This window comes from Mytilus edulis, chromosome 2, assembly GCF_963676685.1.
Source record: "Mytilus edulis chromosome 2, xbMytEdul2.2, whole genome shotgun sequence".
In the NCBI taxonomy this organism is placed as follows: Eukaryota; Metazoa; Mollusca; class Bivalvia; order Mytilida; family Mytilidae; genus Mytilus; species Mytilus edulis.
Genome location: NC_092345.1, coordinates 22,968,978 through 22,983,098, shown reverse-complemented (window position 1 = coordinate 22,983,098; position 14,121 = coordinate 22,968,978). Strand labels below are relative to the sequence as shown.

General features: G+C 34.4%; 1 protein-coding gene across 2 annotated transcripts in view; it reads right to left on the bottom strand.

Annotated features, from left to right (window-relative positions):
• Window positions 1-14,121, bottom strand: part of LOC139511750 (uncharacterized) — a 79,011-nt gene that overhangs the window by 25,526 nt on the left and 39,364 nt on the right. Inside the window, exon 7 of one of the 2 annotated variants that reach the window (XM_071298798.1) lies at window positions 12,513-13,803. The exons of the other annotated variant lie outside the window; for it this stretch is intronic. The gene's annotated coding sequence lies outside the window, so the exon portion shown is untranslated. Of the gene's footprint in view, window positions 1-12,512; window positions 13,804-14,121 lie in introns of those variants that run through there. 2 annotated transcript variants of the gene reach the window in all.

The window sequence follows — 14,121 nt, the reverse complement described above, 5'->3', positions numbered from 1 at the left end:
ATAGCATGTCCGACTCTAAATAAAATTTACTTACTTACGTACTTACTTACTTGCTTACTTACTTACTTACTAAAAATATTGAAAGGTCATGGAGCTCCTTTTTAGATGCTCCTTTTCGAGATATTTGATTTATAGAATATGGCGGGAAATATATTTACTGCGACTGATCAGCCTGAGATGTGTTGCAAAGATCCATAAATTGACTCCTGAATGATGTGTGTACAGTAACACCTAAACTATCTGATGCACGTATTATCTTATATTTTTTTAGGTGTCCAACTTAACATACACATCACTAAGTAAACTAATTCTTAAGACATTATAGTCATTAATATATATTAATTATATTTATTTGATGCAGCTTTAGATGTACAAAATAGCGTCATCATCTAAATAAAATTGAGTATTTAAAATAAAATTAAATATCTTTATTCAACCACACAAAGGAACGTGTGATCACAGGCACTTGTCTCAGAATTTTTTTTTTTCTTTCTAGTATACCTTAATTAATATAACACGTGTAATATAAAGTTATAAATGAAAAAAAAATGACTGAGACAAGTGCCTGTGCGTGTGATCCTGTCTCGATTGTGACATGTTCAACCTGATCCAGAGATTGAGCCATGATCCAAACTTTTGAAGTATACTGCTACATATCTTTAGCGAACCTGCCTCAAAGGGCAAGTGAGCATTTCTCCTCACTTGTCGTTTTTTGGTGTTGCTAGAAGTATATAATAGATACAAATATTGATAGAATTTTTAAAAGCAAAACTGATCACTGGGATAAGATCTACAAAACGAAATTGTCAGTTAACACTTTAAATAGTAATTGCACTATCATGATTTTTACCAAAAAATGCTATTGCTGAATATGCAGGTGAGCGACAAAAGCTCGTGAGAGCCTCTAGTCGTTTTTACTATACCTGTTTTCGTTTAAATTTTATTTAAGCTGAGAAATGAAAGTAGAACGAACAAATATGTTCATGAGCAGATTTTATATATGGTTAATACCTATACAATTGAAAAATATCTTCTATATTATTGTTAGTACTATTATACCTAATATATGCAATTGACTTTTTATTTCAGGTCAAAATATTTATGATATTGTTGTTAGTGACCTCACTTGTACATCCGCTTGTATTATTCGTGACTGCAAAAGATGCATGCTAGAGAAATAATACCAAAAGCAAAACATATAATTTATTCTAGCCAGAGAGAAGACCACGAACCTATAATAAGTTTAAATACTCCAAATAAAAAACAGTCAATAAAGATGAATTGTAAACCTTCTTGTTACGCTTTATTTAAATGACTCTATCAACTTCGTACTTTATTTGGCCTTATAACTGTTTTTGATTCGAATTTCGAGCGTCACTGATCGAAAAGTCTTTTGTTGACGAAGCGCGCGACTGGTGCAAATTCAAAACTTCAATCCTGATGTCTATGATGAGTTTGTTTACAACCACTGGATCGATGCCTGCTGGTGGAGTTTTTATTTCCCGAGGGTACCACCAGCCCAGTAGTCAGCACTTCTGTGATGACTTGAGTTGTCATTGATATAGTCATAATTATAAACTAACTGTTAACAAAACTTTGAAATTTTTGAAATATAAGGCTTTTCTACCTCTGGAATAGATTATATAAACTGTATTTGGCCAAAAATTTAGGAATTTTTGGTCCTTAATGCTCTTCATATTCGTCCTTTATTTGGCCTTTTATTTTTGTTTATTCGAGCGTGACTGGTGAGTCTTTTGTAGACCGAGCAAAACGCGCTTCTGGCGCAAATTCATAATTTCAATTTTAGTATCTATGCTGAGTTTATTTACTCCTTATATTTCATAAACTATGAAACCATACAATTAAAAAGTAAAAACACAAAAATACTGAACTCCGAGGAAAATTCAAAAAGGAAAATCAAAAATCAAAAGGCAAAATCAAAAGTCCAAACACATCAAACGAATGGATAACAACTGTCATATTCCTGACTTGGTACAGGCATTTTCTAATGTAGAAAATGGTGGATTGAACCTGGTTTTATAGCTAGCTAAACCTCTCACTTGTATGACAGTCGCATCAAATTCCATTACATTGTCAACGATGCATGAACAAAACAAACATACTCAAAGAGTAAAAATGTCAAAAAAAGGACAACGTATCTGATAGTGCCCATTCAAAAGGTGTAGATGTTCAACACAGATTGGTCAAACTAGAATCGCTCACGCACTTGATTCCATTGCCTACAATGACTATACTAGTGTATATACAATATTATGATGTAAATGCATTAACAAGCATAACCATTTTTACTTTTTTCCATTCACTTTTGACTTTTACATTATTACTTCAAATTTGTATTTACTGATTCTCCAGTAAGCTAGTGGTGTTAAGGACTCAAAGCAAGACTTTTAAAATTCAATCTGTAAGAGTATCAAAGCGACACGAATGACCCAGTCTCAAAAAGTTGAAAAAAATCTGCACTTTCAATAACACATGCGGACACAAACACGATGGTAGTCTTAAATATCAAAAATCACCTCAAATCTGAAGTTGTAAACCCTTAATTTTGGCAAAAACTAGTGGAGCGGAACGAATCTTAAACTTTATCTGTAACTCATCATGGTTATAGCTCACATATAAAAAAATCAGCCTAATATCTGAAAGAATTTAGAAAAAAGGTCCGTATAACTGTGATTTTCGAAAAGTTTATCACCAAAGCCCAAAATTACAGCAATAATTAGCCGAGCGGAACTAAACTTAAATTTGATCTGTAATTCATCTTGGTTAACTCACATGCAAAACATCAGCCCATTATCTGAAAGCGTTGAAAAAAAAGTCTATATAACTGTGATTTTGAATGGAGACTTTCTGCCTTATCCAATGTTGGGCAGATGATGCAATTGAAGCCGAGTTGTCTGGTACGCATAGGAATCGGCATGTGTTTGAAAAAATTTCATACAAAATGAAGGAGCACGGATATATATAAGAAACTGGGAGGCATGCAGAACTAAAGTCAAATCTCTCAGAGTTCAATATAGGAAGGCAAAAAATGCATAACAACACATCAGGACATGGCAAATCAAGATTTTCATACTTTGATGAAATAGACAAATTCATGGCACCAGACCAATAGTTCAACCTGAGTTGGTGGTGAACGCTGGAGCTGAGTATGTGAATATTGCAATTGACGACTTATAATTAGAAAGCTCAAATGGTAAGAAATAAAATTATTTTTTATTTGTTTTCACGGTGATGTTGGAAAACTATTCTTGCCAAATAAACAGTTTTGTACATCTTTCACACGATTAATCGACATTTCTATATATAAAGTCCTTCGCTACACTTGCAGTGTTTTATGATAAGATGAAGGTTTATGCTAAGACATTATATAAGGGTTCGCTTTGCACAGTCCTGGCGCCTGCAAACATGTTTAAGCCCGTTTTTCTTAGTTCGTATTTTACAATACGGTTAGCTGGGTTTTTTTTTATTGGTGAAGGCCATAATTACTTACATCTGTTTTAATCTTTATGTTAATTTTGGTGGATATTGGTCTCATTGGCAATCATACCAAATCTCCTTTATTTTTATATTAGAATTACAATATCTTAAAACTTTAAAAGGTGATCGATGGTAAGTGTTTTTGATATTCGATACGGTCCTTTTGACCGATAATTACAGTTATTACGTTAAACGATTTACAACACTATTACCGTTAATCACTTTGAGAAAACAAGTGTTGTTTGTCCTAATCATAGTGGAATCATTCATAATACTTTTATTCCTTTTTTAAAACGAACCATTCGAGACAGAGACTTCACAGAATTTCAATGATGGCATTGATGCTAATTTGGACCAATTAGTTGAAGAGAAAGAACAGAAAAAAAAAATAAATCAAAAGAAACCTACATGTATCTGCAAGTCACGGAAAAGAAAGAGGGACGAAACATTTGGTAAATATTTCATTTAGATCTTAAAAATCATGACTTTAATATTAATACTGTTTGTCGAAAGAGCATTCATTAAGGAACAAAATAAGCTTAAAACATTGATAGGTTATGGAACTCCTTTTCGAGATATTTTATTTATAAACAGAGGATGGAAAAGGCTAACGCATACTTTTGCCTAATATTTGCATTGGTATTACTCGAGTCTTCAATCGAAAGCATGAAATATAGAATCTGCTAAAATTTTGGTAAAAAACCTTTCATGAGTTATTGAAATAAACTGAATTTTCATGTTTAGTATTGTTATGTGTTTACTTTTCTACATTGGCTAGAGGTATAGGGGGAGGGTTGAGATCTCATTAACATGTTTAACCCCGCCGCAATTTTTCGCATGTCCCAAGTCAGGAGCCTCTGGCCTTTGTTAGTTTTGTATGATTTTTAATTTTAGTTTCTTGTGTATAATTCGGAGTTTAGTATGACGTCTATTATCACTGTACTAGTATACATATTTTTAAGGGGCCAGCTGAAGGACGCCTACGGGTGCGGGAGTTTCTCACTACATTGAAGACCCATTGTTGGCCTTCGGCTGTTGTCTGCTCTATGGTCGGGTTGTTGTCGCTTTGACACATTCCCCATTTCCTTTCTCAATTTTATGTATATTTATGAATTTATAAGAATGATCTACCACAGCCTGCATAATTATACTGTAATAACCTTTTCGGTTGTAAAAGTCACTCGAGTTCTCAGAAGGCGCAATTATAGGTATGTGCGTGCCGTCTATAGCACCAACGGTTTGTGGGAATCCTAAGTTGGCGAAGACGCTTACTACATCATCAGCCGCTTGGTTTCTTGTGAAATTTATGAATGTTTTAGTTAGAACTTGTCTTATTGTCATGCAAGCTTCGTGTACACTAATACACGCTGTCGATTTTCCAACTCCAAATAATGCGGCCAAAGATCAAAGGCCATCTGTGTACCAAGATACCAAAGAGTCATTTTGCTAACAGGAACAGCCGACCGCATCACTGTATCCTTCTTTTTATATGTGGACCAAAGCTCTTCTTCCAAGAAACTAAAAGTTTCCTTTGAAATTCTAATATTGTGCCTCCAATCCAAATTTCACCAAACACTTATTGCATCAATGTATATGTCATTTGTTCTCTCTTTTGCCAACAACGCTCTTTCTGTGCATGGCTTGCTGGCAAGATCTATGAACAACATACATGCCATTTTTCGCCTTCGTTGCAAAGATAGGAAAAAGTTTCGTTTTCTCCTCTATCTTTGATTTTGAAGGACCATTCTCCTCTTTATTCTTTTACTCTGTATTCTTACAGAAAAAAACTAGTCTCATTATAATAAAAAGAACAAAGCTAAACATTTTTTGCTTTCGGGTCGATCCGGCCCAAGTCGATCCGTCCCACGTCGATCCGGCCCATATGTAAAGTCGATCCGGCCCCAATAAAAAATATATTTAAAAGGAATAAAAATAAAGATATATATTAATTGTAATTCATAAATGTTTATGATTTTTATTATAATGTAAAAGGTGTACGTTAAAAAAAAATAAAAAAGGCCTTTTGAAAAATATTTTCTTTCTTTTGTATTATATGTCTCTGGTATAAAACAACTAGGTTATATTTTTATTACAAGTTTTCAAGATTATTGTATAATTATATTAAAACGTATATAACAAATCAGTGGCGTAGCTTGCATGTATGCTCAGATACGAGGAGGCTGGGTCACGCTTAGGTCACTATGCATACGGAAAATATGTCGACGAATTGCTTCCTGGCAGCAAGCAATTAAAAATAAGTAAACTTCTTCTAAATGTGGACAAATTAAAGAATTTTCCTCAGAAAAAAGTATATGCACATAAGTTGTATAATGAAAACTATCCATTTAGTTTTAAAAAACATATGCATATTTTTTTTAACTTGAGGTTTCATATGACTTTAAATTTCTAAAATGTTGTTTGATTTGCCTAATCCTGTGCATGTAATGTCATGTTATTTTCTTGCAATAAAGCATAATGGATACTCATATAACTTGTTTTTATTTATCTTCACACAACTATTCAAAATATTGTCAACTTTAAAAAAAATATATTGACTATATTCGATATTACAAAAAAACAAGTGTTATAGAAGCCTCTGATGTTACCTGAAAAAAAATATACATTGTCAATTAATACTTATTATAAATACCAAACAAAAGATCAAACGTTGATTTCGTAACTTTAGTTAATCAGGATTTGATTGAATTAAGTGATTACGATTGGCATTACCTTAGTTCACAATCATCAGACAATAGTTGAATAAACAAACCAATTATAGACTAATGATTTGGTTAAACAAGACATTATGATGAGTTAAATTTTAACGGTTCCATTGGACTGTAAATATCTATTTAGCTACTCTGTGTGAGAAGTAAATAAAATAAAAATCGCCATGACATTCAAAGTCAACATGGAAAATATCTTCACATTTTAAAATATGTTGGAGCTGCTATACAGTCCTGGTATATATGATGAGTTTATTTATATGCAAACAGACACAATAACACTCAGTTTCGTATCGATTTAAAATAGTTCTTTAACTGGTACTCCAATACTTCACTTATCTGTTGTCGTCCATCATCGACACTTTTTGCAAATTCCGTTTATACTGTTCAAATTTGTGACAAATTCCTCCATATAGTGCATATAGTTTATTCATATTTTATTATGGGGCCGGATCGACTTGGGGCCGGATCGACGTGGGCCGGATCGACGTGGGCCGGATCGACTTGGGCCGGATCGACTTTGGGCCGGATTGACTTGGGGCCGGATCGGTTTGGGGCCGGAACGACCGGATACCACATTTTTTTTGCGAATTATGTGCTCCATATATTGTGTCTTGCAAGGAATACCGAACACGTACGTCATTTGTGACGTCACAAGTAACATCATATAAAAATGAAGATGTGGTATTATTGCCAATGAGAATCACATATTCAGTCACGTCTCAGTCATTACAGCTGAACGGACGTGCTGGGCCAGCTCTCCTTTACCCGCTATCTTCGATGAGGGTTTACAGTTAGATATCAACGACTTACTACTTAAGATGACAGAAACCAATCCATGCCGTACAGATAGACGTAGTAGTTGGCGTACCCGCGTTAACATGCACTCCAAAACCATTGTATTATGGGGAGTGTTATGCCGATTAACGTCCGAGGGCTGTATCCTAGGCTGTTGGGTGATATGACCTTCATTTCACTGCCTCACGGCTTTGGTCTTGATAATGCTTCCTGTCATCTTTCGAACTACGTCCGAGATCATCTACCTGTACTCCATCATCGAGGCTAGCGGGCTGCCAAGCTGACCAAACTGGCCCTGAAAGCAGCCGTTAGTGAAAATAAACATCAAAATAGTAAACAAAGAAAAATCTACTCACCAAAACCAAGATGGCGGCCTACATATTGCGACCTCCACTACTTGTTCCTGACCCACGGCATCAAAACATGTTAAAGCTCACCAAACGGCTTCGGGCACCGAGCCGACCGTGCGAGTGCTGTATAGCCAGTCAAGGTCGTTAAACACCACCATATATATATATATATATTGCCAATGAAAAAATGCTCCACAAGAGACCAAATGACATAGAAATTAACAAATATAGATCAATATATGGCCTTCAACAGTGAGCAAAGCCCACACCGCATAGTCAGTTATAAAAGGCCTTGACAAATGTAAAACAATTTAGACAAGAAAACTAACGGCCTAAATTATGTACAAAAAAAATAGCAAAAAAACAAATATTTAACAATGAATTTATACATCCTCCTAACTTGGGACAGACACATACATACTTATTCGAATGTATTATTTTTTTATTTTATATTTCTGAACAATTGATTTATTAATGGTAGCGAGGTATAATATAGTCGATCTGTGTATTATATCAAAATCCAATCTCTTGTCATATATGCCACAGAACAGCTTCGTGTCTCTATTTTTATATTTCAAACTGGCTTCGTGTCTCAACTTATGTATACACACTAGTCAGAAAATGCATTCTGTCAGAGTGATCATTTAACATTATTATTATCTTTCAGGGGCGGATACAGCCATTTAAAAAAAAGGGGGGGGTTCCCAACGCAGAGTAAAGGGGGGGTTCCAGCTATATGTTCGCATTCAAATGCATTGATCCAACCCCCGGAACCCCCCCTCTGGATCCGCGCCTGTCTTTTATTTAAACAACTTCCTTCAAAATGGTAAGCAAAAGTGAATAACATTGCAAATTGTGGAAAACTTAAAACAAATAAAGGAACTCAAATGTCAATATATACTCAATATATGAATACTAAATAGAATAAAGCTAATAGATACGAAATATTAGCTATAAAACACATCTTGAAATGTTTAAATACTGAAAAGGAAAATCATCCACACAAGAGCAATGTTAGAGACGCAATTGACCCCAAAATATTTTGTTTTTGTTTTGATTTAAATCTTTTTAAATTATTCAATTACTTAATTGATAATGCGAATTACAAGATAACAACGTTTGAACAGTAAAGCGAATTTGATGCGAATTCTAATTCGAATTAGTTAATACCAAATCGAATTCGAATTACGTGTGAACTCAGCATTAGATAACAATATATGATGCTAGTTTTATCATTTGCTCCTCCATGCCCTTTTGTATACAGTACAAACACTAAACTACATGTCTTATGGTATTTTCTGCATAAGAAAATGCCTGTACCAAGTCAGAAATATGACAGTTGTTATCCATTCCTTTGATGTGTTTGAGCTTTTTATTTTGCCATTTGACTGACTTTCAATTAGGGATCAGTATTTTTGTTATTTTACTTTTTATATCATTAGACTGTTTTATACTCCACATCTCCTTTTCTTCATGTCTAATTATGTTCCTCTTTGGTTTGAGAGCACTTTTAAAAGAAGGGCAAAAGATACCAGAGGGACATCAAAAATAAACTGACAAAGCCATGGCTAAATAAGAAAAAGGCAAACAGAGAAAAACAATAGTACACAAGACATAACATAGAAAACTAAAGACTACAGACACGAACCCCACCAAAACGGGGTGATCACAGGTGCTCAAGAATGGTAAGCAGATCTTGCTCCATATAAGGCACCATGCAGTATTTTAGATATGGAAGACCCCTAATGCCTTTTTTTTTTTAAATTTAAATAAGTTATGGGTATGTTTTTTTAGCAAGAGAACTGCTTCATTTTTGTTACAATGTACACAGTACACCACAGCTCACTTGGATTTTGCTTTGTCCACTCGCCCAGAGTGGGAGTAGACATGCAATTTATTTTGTTGAATCAAAAGACTTGCATGTACCATCAATTGGAAAAAGCAGATAAGGATTTGTAATCAATCTTCTTTAAAAAAATAAAACTAGAGGTTCTAAAGAGCCTGTGTCGCTCACCTTGGTCTATGTGAATATTAAACAATGGACACAGATGGATTCATGACAAAATTGTGTTTTGGTGATGGTGATGTGTTTGTAGATCTTACTTTACTAAACATTCTTGCTGCTTACAATTATCTCTATCTGTAACAGTTCTTTCTGTGGAAAATGTTATTGAAAATCTTCAAATTTTAAGAAAATTGTTAAAAATTGACTATGAAGGGCAATAACTCCTTAGGGGGTCAATTGCCTATTTTGGTCATACTGACTTATTTTAAGTTCTTACTTTGCTGTACATTAGTGCTGTTTACAGTTTATCTCTATCTATAATAATATTCAAGATAATAACAAAAAAACAGCAAAATTTCCTCAAAATTACCAATTCAGGGGCAGCAACCTAACAACCAATTATCCGATTCATCTGAAAATTCCAGGGCAGATAGATCATGACCTGATCAACAATTTTACTTCCTGTCAGATTTGCTCTTAATGCTTTGGTTTTTGAGTTATAAGCCAAAAACTGCATTTTACCCCTATGTTCTATTTTTAGCCATGGCGGCCATCTTGGTTGGTTGGGCGGGGCACCGGACACATTTTTTTTTAAACTAGATACCCCAATGATGATTATGGCCAAGTTTGGTTAAATTTGGCCCAGTAGTTTCAGAGGAGAAGATTTTTCTAAAAGATTATTAAGATTTAGAAAAATGGTTAAAAATTGACTATAAAGGGCAATAACTCCTAAAGTGGTCAACTGACCATTTTGGTCATGTTGACTTATTTGTAGATCTTACTTTGCTGAACATTATTGCTGTTTACAGTTTATCTCTATCTATAATAATATTCAAGATAGTACCCCAAAACAGCAAAATTTCCTTAAAATTATCAATTCAGGGGCAGCAACCCAACAACAGGTTGTCCAATTCATCTGAAAATTTCAGGGCAGATAGATCTTTACCTGATAAACAATTTTATCCATGTCAAATTTGCCTTAAATGCTTTGGTTTTTGAGTTATAAGCCAAAAACTGCATTTTACCCCTATGTTCTATTTTTAGCTGTGGCGGCCATCTTGATTTGATGGCCGGGTCACCGGACACATTTTTTAAACAAGATACCCAAAAGATGATTGTGGCCAAGTTTGGATTAATTTGGCCCAGTAGTTTCAGAGGAGAAGATTTTTGTAAAAGATTACTAAGATCTACGAAAAATGGTTAAAAATTGACTATAAAGGGCAATAACTCCTAAAGGGGTCAACTGGCCGTTTCGGTCATGTTGACTTATTTGTAAATCTTACTTTGCTGAACATTATTGCTGTTTACAGTTTATCTCTATCTATAATAATATTCAAGATAATAATAAACAAGAGGCTCTCAAGAGCCTGAATCGCTCACCTGGTAAACAATGCCTTCGGCCATGTTTTTTTGACGAAATAGAAATTAAAAACACAAACTTTATTTTATACACCGTACTGATAATTTAAATGAAGTTTAGTTGAAATGGTTGAGTAGTTTTACAGAAGATTTTTTAAAGTTAGCAAATATGATGAACAAATTGTGAAAAATTGTCATTAAAGGACAATAACCCCTTAAGGGGTCAATTGACAATTTTGGTCACATTAACTTATTTGTAGATCTTACTTTGCTGTTTACAGTTTATCTTTATCTATAATAATATTCAAGATAATGACCAAAAATTGCAAAAATTTCCTTAAAATTACCAATTAAGTGGCAGCAACCCAACAATGGGTTGTTTGATTCATCTGAAAATTTCAGGGCTGATAGATCTTGACCTAATGAACATTTTTACCGCTGTGAGATTTGCTCTAAATGCTTTCGTTTTTGAGATATAAGCCAAAATCTGCATTTGACCCCTATGTTCTATTTAAAGTAAGGGCGGCCATGTTTTTTGACGGATCAAAAATTGAAGCACACACTTTGTGCAGGATAATCTAAGGAACTATCATGCTAAGTTTCATCCAAATTCATTCAGTAGTTTCAGAGGAGAAGATTTTTTAAAGTTAGCAAATATGATGAACAAATTGTGAAAAATTGTCATTAAAGGACATTTACCCCTTAAGGGGTCAATTGACAATTTTGGTCATATTAACCTATTTGTAGATCTTACTTTGCTGATCATTTTTGCTGTTTACAGTTTATCTTCATCTATAATAATATTCAAGATAATGACCAAAAACTGCAAAATTTCCTTAAAATTACCAATTAAGTGGCAGCAACCCAACAATGGTTTGTTTGATTCATCTGAAAATTTCTGGGCTGATAGATCTTGACCTAATGAACATTTTTACCCCCTGTCAGATTTGCTCTAAATGCTTCCGTTTTTGAGATATAAGCCAAAAACTGCATTTGACCCCTATGTTCTATTTTAAGTAATGGCGGCCATGTTTTTTGACGGATCAAAAATCGAAGCACACACTTTGTGCAGGATAATCTAAGGAACAATCATTTTAAGTTTCATTCAAATCCATTCAGCAGTTTCAGAGGAGAAGATGTTTGAAAAATTGTTAACGACGACAGACGACGACGACGACGGACGCCAAGTGATGAGAAAAGCTCACATTGCCTTTGAGCCAGGTGAGCTAAAAACAGCAAAAATTTCCTTAAAATTACCAATTCAGGGGCAGCAACCCAACAACGGGTTGCCCAATTCATCTGAAAATTTCAGGACAGATAGATCTTGACCTGATAAACAATTTTACCCCATGTCAGATTTGCTCTAAATGCTTTGGTTTTTGAGTTATAAGCAAAAAATTACATTTTACCCCCATGTTCTATTTTTAGCCATGGTGGCCATCTTGGTTGGTTGGCCAGGTCACTGGACACATTTTTTAAACTAGATACCCCAATGATGATTGTGGCCAAGTTTGGTTTAATTTGGCCCACTAGTTTCAGAGGAGAAGATTTTTGTAAAAGTTCACGACGACGACGGACGCCGACGGACGCCGGACGCAAAGTGATGGGAAAAGCTCACTTGGCCCTGCGGGCCAGGTGAGCTAAAAAGGAGGGAAAGCAGTTAGAGTGGGCACAGATGGGCTGTCCAGGTGGAAAAAGTAAAATCCACAAGGACTGTTGTGTATAGAATATTGAAATAAAACTGCATCCAACACACATTTAAAGGACTGACAATAGTTCTAGGATTGTATCACTTTATTATATAATTAATCACAAATTTATAAAACTAGAGGCTCTAAAGAGCCTGTGTCGCTCACCTTGGTCTATGTGACTATTAAACAAAGGAAGCAGATGGATTCATGACAAAATTGTATTTTGGTGATGGTGATGTGTTTGTACATCTTACTTTACTGAACATCCTTGCTGCTTACAATTATCTCTACCTATAATGAACTTGGCCCATTAGTTTCAGTGGAAAATGTTAGTTAAAAATTTACAAATTTTATAAAAATTGTTGAAAATTGACTATAAAGGACAATAACTCCTTAGGGGGTCAATTGACCATTTCGGTCATGTTGACTTATTTGTAAATCTTACTTTGCTGAACATTATTGCTGTTTACAGTTTATCTCTATCTATAATAGTATTCAAGATAATAACCAAAATCTGCAAAATTTCCTCAAAATTACTAATTTGGGGGCAGCAACCCAACAACAGGTTGTCTGATTTGTCTGAAAATTTCAGGGCAGATAGATCTTGACCTGATAAACAATTTTACCTAGTCAGATTTGCTCTAAATGCTTTGGTGTCAGAGATATTAGCCAAAATCTACATTTCCCCTCTATGTTCTATTTTTACCCATGGCAGCCATCTTGGTTGGTTGGACGGGTCACGCCACACAATTTTTAAACTAAATACCCCAATAATGATTATGGCCAAGTTTGGTTAAATTTGGCCCAAGAGTTTCAGAGGAGAAGATTTTTGTAAAAGATTACAAAAATTTACGAAAAATTGGTCAAAATGGACTATAAAGGGCAATACCTCCTTAAGGGGTCAACTGATAATTTTGGTCATGTTGACTTATTTGTAGATCTTACTTTGCTGAACATTATTGCTGTTTACAGTTTATCTCTTTCTATAATAATATTCAAGATAATAACCAAAGTCTGCAAAATTTCCTTCAAATTACTTTTTTCGGGGCAGCAACCCAATAATTAGTTGTCCTATTCATTTGAAAGTTTCGGGGCTGATAGATTTTCACTTGATGAACAATTTTACCCCAGGTCAGATTTGTTCTAAATGCTTTGGTTTCAGAGTTATAAGCCAAAATCTACATTTCACCCCTATGTTCTATTTTTAGCCATGGCAGCCATCTTGGTTGGTTGGCGGGGTCACACCACACATTTTTTAAAACTAGATACCCCAAAGATGATTGTGGCCAAGTTTGGATTAATTTGGCCATGTACTTTCAGAGGAGAAGATTTTTGTAATAGATTACTAAGATTTACGAAAAATGGTTAAAAATTGACTATAAAGGGCAATAACTCCTAAAGGGGTCAACTGACCATTCGGTCATGTTGACTTATTTGTAAATCTTACTTTGCTGAACATTATTGCTGTTTACAGTTTATCTTTATCTATAATAATATTCAAGATAATAACCAAAAACAGTAAAATTTCCTTAAAATTACATATTCAGGGGCAGCAACCCAACAACGGGTTGTCTGATTCATCTGAAAATTTCAGGGCAGATAGATCATGACCTGATTAACAATTTTACCCCACGTCAGATTTGTTCTAAATGCTTTAGTTTTTGAGTTATAAGCCAAAAACTGCATTTTACCCC